We start from the raw sequence: 8347 nt of genomic DNA on the forward strand, positions 1-8347 counted from the left end.
GAAGCATATTGCTGCCACACCGAGAAAAAAAAAGGGATCAGTATCACGTAATTACATGAAAAGTTTATTGTTACAACTATAACGCAAAAATATCATATCTTGAAATAACGTGAAACTTTAATAACGTTATAACGTGAAAAGATGTGAAATTATCACGTTATTTCAAGATATGTTTATGAACAACCTTAACTTACCTTCAATGAAATCAAAGATTTGACTGAAAATGACCCAAAGGTGTAAGTGCATTCCTCCTTTGTCCTTATACCCTCTTCTGTTTTCTAAATATTATTGGTTCTTGTTCCTTGGTTGATGAATCTTCTCCACACATACTGTATATACCGCCTATCCTCTATTTACTTTTTCCTCTAGGGAGGAGTTCATTTAGCACTGGCACGTAACATTGCCAGGGTAACCTACCTGACTTCAAATGAACCTGATCTGGTTGAACCAATTCAAAGTTTTCATTTACAGTAAATAAATTGTGCCACCTTGACTGCTGCTGCTAAGTTAGAGTTAAGTTAAGTTAAGTTAAGTTAAGTGGTTGTTTTTTTTCCCAGTATCTAACAGTAGGCTAATGTGACAACGGCCCTTTCTCCAGATCACCCAGACAATGATAGCCTTACTGAACCTATTTCACTTTTTGTTGACAACTTTTTAAGAACTGTAATTGTTCAATTGCCTTCCTATCTGAGAGACACTATGGATTTTTTAAAAATAACTGTCTAAGGTCCAACAACAACCTTTTGACCCTGACTATCATTTGATCACATTAGATATCAGCACTCTATATGTACCAAGGAGGGTCTGGAAGCAGTCCGACATTTTCTAGACCAGAGTTCTGAAGATATCCCATAAATCTTGTTGCACATGGGAAATAACATGATTATATTTTTTTCAAAATAGAAGGCTTTAAGCAAAGATTAAATTTTTTAAAGAAAAATGTGATTTGCTAAACTTCTGCACTACTATCACATAGCATTTCCAGCGCATATCAGTTATAAAGGTGTGTAATAAGTATGACAAAAGGGGTTTACTGTTCACAGGCTTGAAAGAGATAGACGTCATCTACTTACGACTTAATCAGTCTTGATGGTAAATACAATGACTGGTCCAGACCAGAGGTCAGAGGTCGACCAGAGAGTTTGATCTGGCTTCATCTTGTTCCTTAATCTGATCAATTAAATAAATTAAATAAATGAAGATAAAGTCATAACAGGTGAAACTCTGACTCTTGGACCAAATGTGAAAACTTTATTAACAAAGGGAACAGAACAGAACAGAGTGAGTGTGTTAACGGCGGTTTGTTCCAGACGAGGACGAGGAGGCGGGGCCGCCGCGAGACCACGACGACGACGACGACGATGAAGACGAGGAGGAGGAGGAGGAAGACGAGGAGGGGGACGAGGACGAGGTCGGACTGTCCTACCTGATGAAGGACGGCATACAGGTGTGTGTGTGTGTGTGTGTGGTGCGTTCAGGGCCACGAGTCGTTTTCAGTTTTTATTTCTCTGACGACAACGATGAAAACTCTCAGACAGAAACATGAGAGTCGATGTTTAACACACACACGTCACTAGAGCTGCAACTATAACTGATTATTATATTAACTATCAACTATTCTGATATAATAATAATCTAATCATCAGTTTGAGTCGTTTTTAAGGGGAGACACTACAGGTGAATAGGGTAAAAAATTTAAATAACAGAATTCACCATGAAACTTCCCAAGTTTATCACTCACATTAAGACAAATATTTTTTGTATTACAAGTTTTGTCAAATTTTATGTTTAAATATGTAAATGAGGTAATATCTGATGAAATATGCGCTAATTTGCATATATTTCCTGACCCGAAATCTGAACAATGGATAAAGCGTCTTTCAAAATTCTTGTTTCATTTAGTTGACATATTAGAGTCTTTAGTTTTTCCAGAGGAGGATTTTGGATATCTCTTTTTATTACTTTGTAAATGAGAAAATACTGTCACCAGCCCTAAAACATCCAATTTCGCCATGTTTTTAGTAATAAAATGTTGTATAAGTGAGGCTGTGAATGATATATCAACAATCCCCTCTGTACAAACCTTCAGAATATAGAAAGGGATCAAAGTGGAAGGTTTGGTGTCTGTAAGTGCTGCTGAAGTGGAGATTTTGGGTTCTGAGTATGAGGAAAAACTCATTTTGAGAAAACGGCCTTTAAAGACTTGCACTGTAAAATTCCATAGATTGTTAATGTAAATCGTACGTTTACGATTGGTTGTGGATACGGAGGAGATGACAATTTTTGAAGCCCAGATCATTGTTCAGGAGAGAAAGAACTTTACAATGATACCTGACATGACCTGGGCCAGACAACAAGCACAGCTCAGTATGTCACAGTCAGGGCCGGCCCTAGCATTTTGGTGGCCCTAAACAAGATTTGTGTTTGTGGCCCACTCTAAGCGCAAACACCAAATCACATACACTGCTTAAAACTGAATACAGACATGTTTGATAGACAGATGTAACAATACTCAAGTGTTTTATGTCTAATCTTCCGCTCTAAGTACACTGAGGCCAATTTGTCCTAGAACACTGTCTCAAGAAATAATTTAGGCCAAATTTTCTGAAAAATTTCAAATCCCTTGTGAAAACACTCCTTCAGTCATGAGAACAAACTCTTTTGGTGCTTTAAATAGGATATGAATACAGTAATAGATAAGTGTAGAAAAGAAGTCTAAAATTAAATTTTGTAAAATCGCCTTTTGAGCATAAATGTTGTCATTCTGCCGTTCTATTTTCACCAAATGTCTTAAATGTGAGACAAAAGAAGCTGAATATTGACTTCAAAGCTTCATCAGATTTTTTAAATGAGAAATTAAAACAAAAAGATTTACTAAATAAATTGAATTGTTGTGCAATGAAATAAATAAATGAAAAACACACAATTTACATTGTTCATATAATGTGTGTTGTCACTGTGTCTGTGCTGTGTGAAAGGTAAAAAAAAAAAAAAGTGTAAGAGCTCAACAGGTCTGTATACAGAGCTGGAGCTGAGTTTAGGTCTGAACTTTCTCATATATATATCTTTTTTTAATAATCATGCTCATCAGATGAGTCAAAACTTTCAGCGTCTGAAGCACCGTCATCACCGCTTCTCTCTCTCTCCTAACGATTCTGTGGGTTTGAAGCTTCACCGTTGTTTTAATTGACAGGTTCGGTCTCCTCTGCCGTCTCTCTCCATGCCAGCCGCTGTAGGTAAAGACCATGGAGCTAAAACTGTGATAGGAAGGACCTTAGTGATCCCAGAGTGCCAATTGGTTGGCCGAAGTTGACTGACAGGCGATTCAACCAATCACGTATGCTCAAGTTGACGGACAACGGATTCAACCAATTACGCACAGTGAGAGGGGGCGATGCGTGCACTGTGCTCTGTTATTGGCTCTCAAACCCTGGCTGTGAATAACGTAGGTCATCGAGGGCGGGTGTATTTGAAAGAGGAGAGCCGTCCCTCGGTCACGGGAGCAGTTAAACTGCGTTTCTACGGCGTAAAATGACCGAAATATAAACAAAAACATATCAAGACCGTCGCGTAAACGCGCGCGCCGACCGCAGTGTTAAAATGACTTGAATTGAACCCCAGTACCTTCTGATCATGTGGCCCCACCTGTCGGCTGAGGCCCTAAACAACCGCATAGAGTGTTTATGCCAGGGGCCGGCCCTGGTCACAGTAGCGTGTGTTAACTTTTGGCGAATTTAGGAGAAATCTACCAACAAAAGAGACAAAATGATGTAAAATAACCTCCTTAATGTGGATTTTCTACCATTTTGTTTGACTTGTATTAAAGACTACATGTTAAGGAAGAAAAATAGCCAAAAATCTTAAAATTGATCAGTGTCCAGATTCTCTGATTGCAGCTTCTTCAATGTGAATATTTCTGGTTTCTTTGTTCCTTTATGACGACAAACTGAGTCTCTCTTTGGTTTGTGGACAAAACGAGACATTTGAGGATGTCATCTGGTGGTTTTTAACATTTTATAACATTTTATTGACCAAACAACTAATGGATTAATGGTTTAAATAAAGGACAGATTAATGAATAATGAACATAATGTCTAGTTGCAGCTCTAGACTCCAGACTGGAAACAGATTCAACAACTAAATAATGAAAACCAGATGAAACAAAAGCAGTGAAATCTCTTCCTATGACACGTTTCAGTCATATCATTTATAAATCTAAACTCTTATTTATTTAAAGTGTTATCTTGTTATTGATCCTCAGTGATGGGGTCTAGATACAGACGCAGCTAGGAGCTCATGTCTACAAGTTAAATTCATTCATTCAGTGTATTTCAATGTCCTCTTGTTAACTGACTCTTTTTTTCTTCTTTTTTTTGACAATTCAATTCAAATGAAAAATTTATTCATAAATAAAAATCAATCCCAGCATAAAACCCCCAGAACAGGAAGAGCCGTGCAGACAGGATGGTCGCTTGGTTTTTCAGAATAAAACCCCACAAGAGAAAGAAAAAAATAAAATAAATCCAAAAAGCTGAATAAAACTGAACTGTATTAGTGAACTGACTCTGTATCTCTGTGACCTCTGACCTCTGACATCATCAGTGTGACCTCTGACCTATGACATCATCAGTGTGGGTCAGATCTGTTGTGTGAGCAGCAGGGGGTGCCGTTGACTCAGTGTTGTTGTTGTTGTTGTTGTTGTTTGATCAGGACGAGGAAGACGATGGAGACTATGTGGAGGAGGAAGAGGAGGACGAGGAGGAGGAGGATGAAGATGGAGGTAGGAGTTACAACACACACACACACACACACAGTGAAACATCAACAATCACAATGTCACACACTAGAGGTCGACCGATAGTGGATTTTTAAATTCCGATATAATAACGATAGTTTGGAGCAGGAAAAAGCCGATAGCCGATAAATCGGCCGATAGCCCCCCCCCCCCCCCCCCCCGTCTACTTGCCAGCCCATAGGGCTCCATTGTGAACCAGGAAATGTTGAGTACCCCAAAGTTTTATGTTAGAAATAGATAGTATGGGTCCCCAGTATTCAGAAACTGCCGGATGCTAACTTATATATATTGGGCAATTAGCATAACAGACATAATTAGCATAAATTAGCATAATTGCCTATATGGGCAATATTTCAACAAAATTGACTTGGCTGATCTGGGCAATATTGGAGTGGTTTTAGGGGTTATTGATGATGCTGAATCCAAGGCTGTATTCGAAACCGCATACTATACTGCTAGTACGTACTGATTTGGCCAAAATGCAGTATGCAGTATGCGAACAAAAGCAAAATCTGCAGTATGCGAAAAGTTCCCGGATGTCGTACTGATTCGGAAAATATCTCCAGTATGTATCTGACCAGTCTACATCGCCTACTGTATCCCACAATGCAACGCTCCCCTGCCGTCCTAACGTAACCAGAGCGTAACCAAAGACAGTAGTGTAGCCGTGTACCGTAACTATAGTTTAATAAAATAAAACTTAAAGCAGAAGTGAGTGGTCCGGTCGTTTTGGCTAATGCTGCGTTCCAGGCAGGCTTTTGAAATCGTAAATTACAGCTTCAAGTCACAACTTACGACTTTGTAGCGTTCCAGGCAACCCACTCGTGTTTTTCCGACCTGTTTTACCGGTGAAAGTCACTATAACGGCCACTCGTAACTTCTGACCCGTGAACTCGTACCAGATCGAACTGGTACCACTTCACGGTCGGAAAAATACGAGTTTCCTTGAACGCACCATAACAGTCCTCGTCGCTACGTCACCACATTCACGGCGTTCCTTGGCTGCACACACAGCCCTGCATGCCGTTCTCTCTCCTCATTGGATAAAAACTGTAGGATACGATAAATGTTTTCTCTTCGGCTCAGAGCAGAGCAGAGTGACTGACAGACCCGTGTTTCAGTCCAAACACTCTATGTAAGTGATTGCTGTCGGAAGATATAACTATTTAAGACTTAGATTAACACAAATATATCACTTACTTCTGCTTTAATGCAGACTGATCGGTTCATTGTAAAATATTTATTTATTTTTTGTAAATGTGGTGATTTCTGTACGTAACGTTAGGCTCCAGAGCCCCGAGGCAGCGCTGCTCACACACAGGAAGCTTCACTTTACATTCAAACAAACTAATGCTACTGCCACAATTGAGATTTCATCAATGAGACCAACATTTTTCTCCTAAAAATAATTTAACCAGCCGGTGGTAAACCTTTAAAAACCTGCGGGTAAGTTAATTAGCGATGGTTTTCTCCCCCGGGATGACGACGGGGGTTGGCCGGCCAAGCAGCTCTCTGTGCCTCTGTGATGTCCCGGTCGCTGCAGAGCTTCACTTCTCTGAAAAACATCGGAGCAAACTTCTAAACAGCCGTCGTTTGGATCAACTGGCCGTAGATTTGAGATCTAAACAGTTACTTTCTCACATGAAAACATATTAAAACTTAATAAAGTTACATAATAACAGCGCTAGAGCGAGAAATAAAACAGCTTTTAGCCTGTTTTACAGCTACTGCTACCGGTTGCCGTGAAATGCATTCTGGGAAACTGGTATACTGCAGACTGAATCCCACATTCAGTATGCAGTATACAGTACATATAACGCAGTATGTAGTAGTAGGCAGTACGGTAGTATGCGGTTTCGAAAACAGCCCATTTCTGACATTTTCAAAATTCAAAATGGCTGTCTAAACCGGAAGTGACCACATTTTAACCGCCAGTGGGCCGATTTTGATGGACCAAAATCTGGTCACCGGTTTAGACAGCCATTTTGCATTTTGAAAATGTCAGAAATGGATTCAGCATCATCAATAACCCCTAAAACCACTCCAATATTGCCCAGATCAGCCAAGTCAATTTTGTTGAAATATTGCCCATATAGGCAATTATGCTAATTTATGCTAATTATGTCTGTTATGCTAATTGCCCAATATATATAAGTTAGCATCCGGCAGTTTCTGAATACTGGGGACCCATACTATCTATTTCTAACATAAAACTTTGGGGTACTCAACATTTCCTGGTACTCATTGTTGGCAAGTAGACTACCCCCAAAAAAATAAAAAAATAAAAAATTATATTATGTATATAAATAGATTTTTTTTAAATAATAACATGTATCTTTTAGCTAGTGTAAAACGCATCAGATCGATGTTTTCAGATATGAAACATTCAGAGTTTTCTTCTTGTTTCCAGATGAGGACGGAGCAGCGGTCCAGGGGGAGAAGAGGAAGCGTGAAGCCGCCGCCGCCGCCGCCGACGGTGACGGTGACGACGACGACGACGAGTAGAAGAGCCACCCTGAGTCACACCCTGACCTCTGACCTCTGACCCCGCCCTCTAGCCCCGCCCCCTCCGGTCGCCACGGCAACGGGCTGATGACGTCACCAGCAGCAGCAGCAGCAGCAGCAGCAGCAGCAGCAGCCCGGTCACATGACTCGACCCCGAGGCGGCTTCAGTCTGACTCTAAAAACTAAACGCTTCGTTTCCCATGAGCCTCGGCTCAGCGGCAGGCAGCCGTTGCTATGGAGACGCCGCAGCTGCAGCTCCCTCTCTGATTGGACCGTTCTCTTCCTTCTTTCTTTCTCTTTTTGTTTTTTTTTGTTTTTGGGTTTTTGTTTTGTACCAAAGTGACTGTTACGACATGAACCTTTAGTTTTAAGCCCCGCCCCCTCACCTGTCAGCTGTCGGTCTGTGGCCCCGCCCCCTCCCGCTCCGTGTGTGTGTGTGTGTGTGTGTGTGTGTGTGTGTGTGTGTGTGTCTGTGTGTGTGTGTGTGTGTGTGTGTGTGTGTGTGTGTGTGTGTGTGTGTGTGTGTGTGTGTGTGTGTGTGTGTGTGTGTGTGTGTGTGTGTAAATAGCGGGGTGTGTGTGTGTCGTGGTGCTGAGTGGATTTTATTTTTTTATTCCTGATCGTTTCTCTGTCGTCGTGTTTTTGAATAAAACAACTGAATCTGTTTCTTCTTCTCGTTATTGATCCACTCACCTTAAAGGGAGAGTTCAACATTTAGTCGAATTGGCCCATTGCCATAATCCCTATAGTCATAGCAGTAGGTTCGTTACCTTTAATAAGACAGAGTTGTTTTAGAGGGAAATTCATGTAAAACCACTGATGCACGTTGCCTTCAGGGACAGTTTTTCATCAACAGTCTCTGTATTTCCCTCTAAAACAACTCTGTGTGGTAACGTTGTGTTATTATCTCATAGCGTGGTGAATGTGCAGGTCACAACTTGTCCACCAGAGCGTACTGTACTGTATGTCAGTGGCTCCTACCAGAAGCTCCAGTCAGCTGAAATTGGCCGCAATATGAGCTATCAAATCAATAATGATTTTTGTGTG

At 40.7% G+C, this 8347-nt stretch overlaps 1 long non-coding RNA gene across 1 annotated transcript; it reads left to right on the plus strand.

Moving 5' to 3' along the window:
• Positions 1 to 1323: 1323 nt before the first annotated feature.
• LOC310999070 lies at positions 1324 to 7917 on the plus strand. Its single transcript, XR_014596026.1, has 3 exons — positions 1324 to 1447; positions 4711 to 4780; positions 7206 to 7917. It is a non-coding gene; the product is annotated as an uncharacterized lncRNA (long non-coding RNA).
• Positions 7918 to 8347: the final 430 nt, after the last annotated feature.

Source organism: Trachurus trachurus (assembly GCF_905171665.1).
Source record: "Trachurus trachurus genome assembly, chromosome: 16".
Taxonomy (NCBI): Eukaryota; Metazoa; Chordata; class Actinopteri; order Carangiformes; family Carangidae; genus Trachurus; species Trachurus trachurus.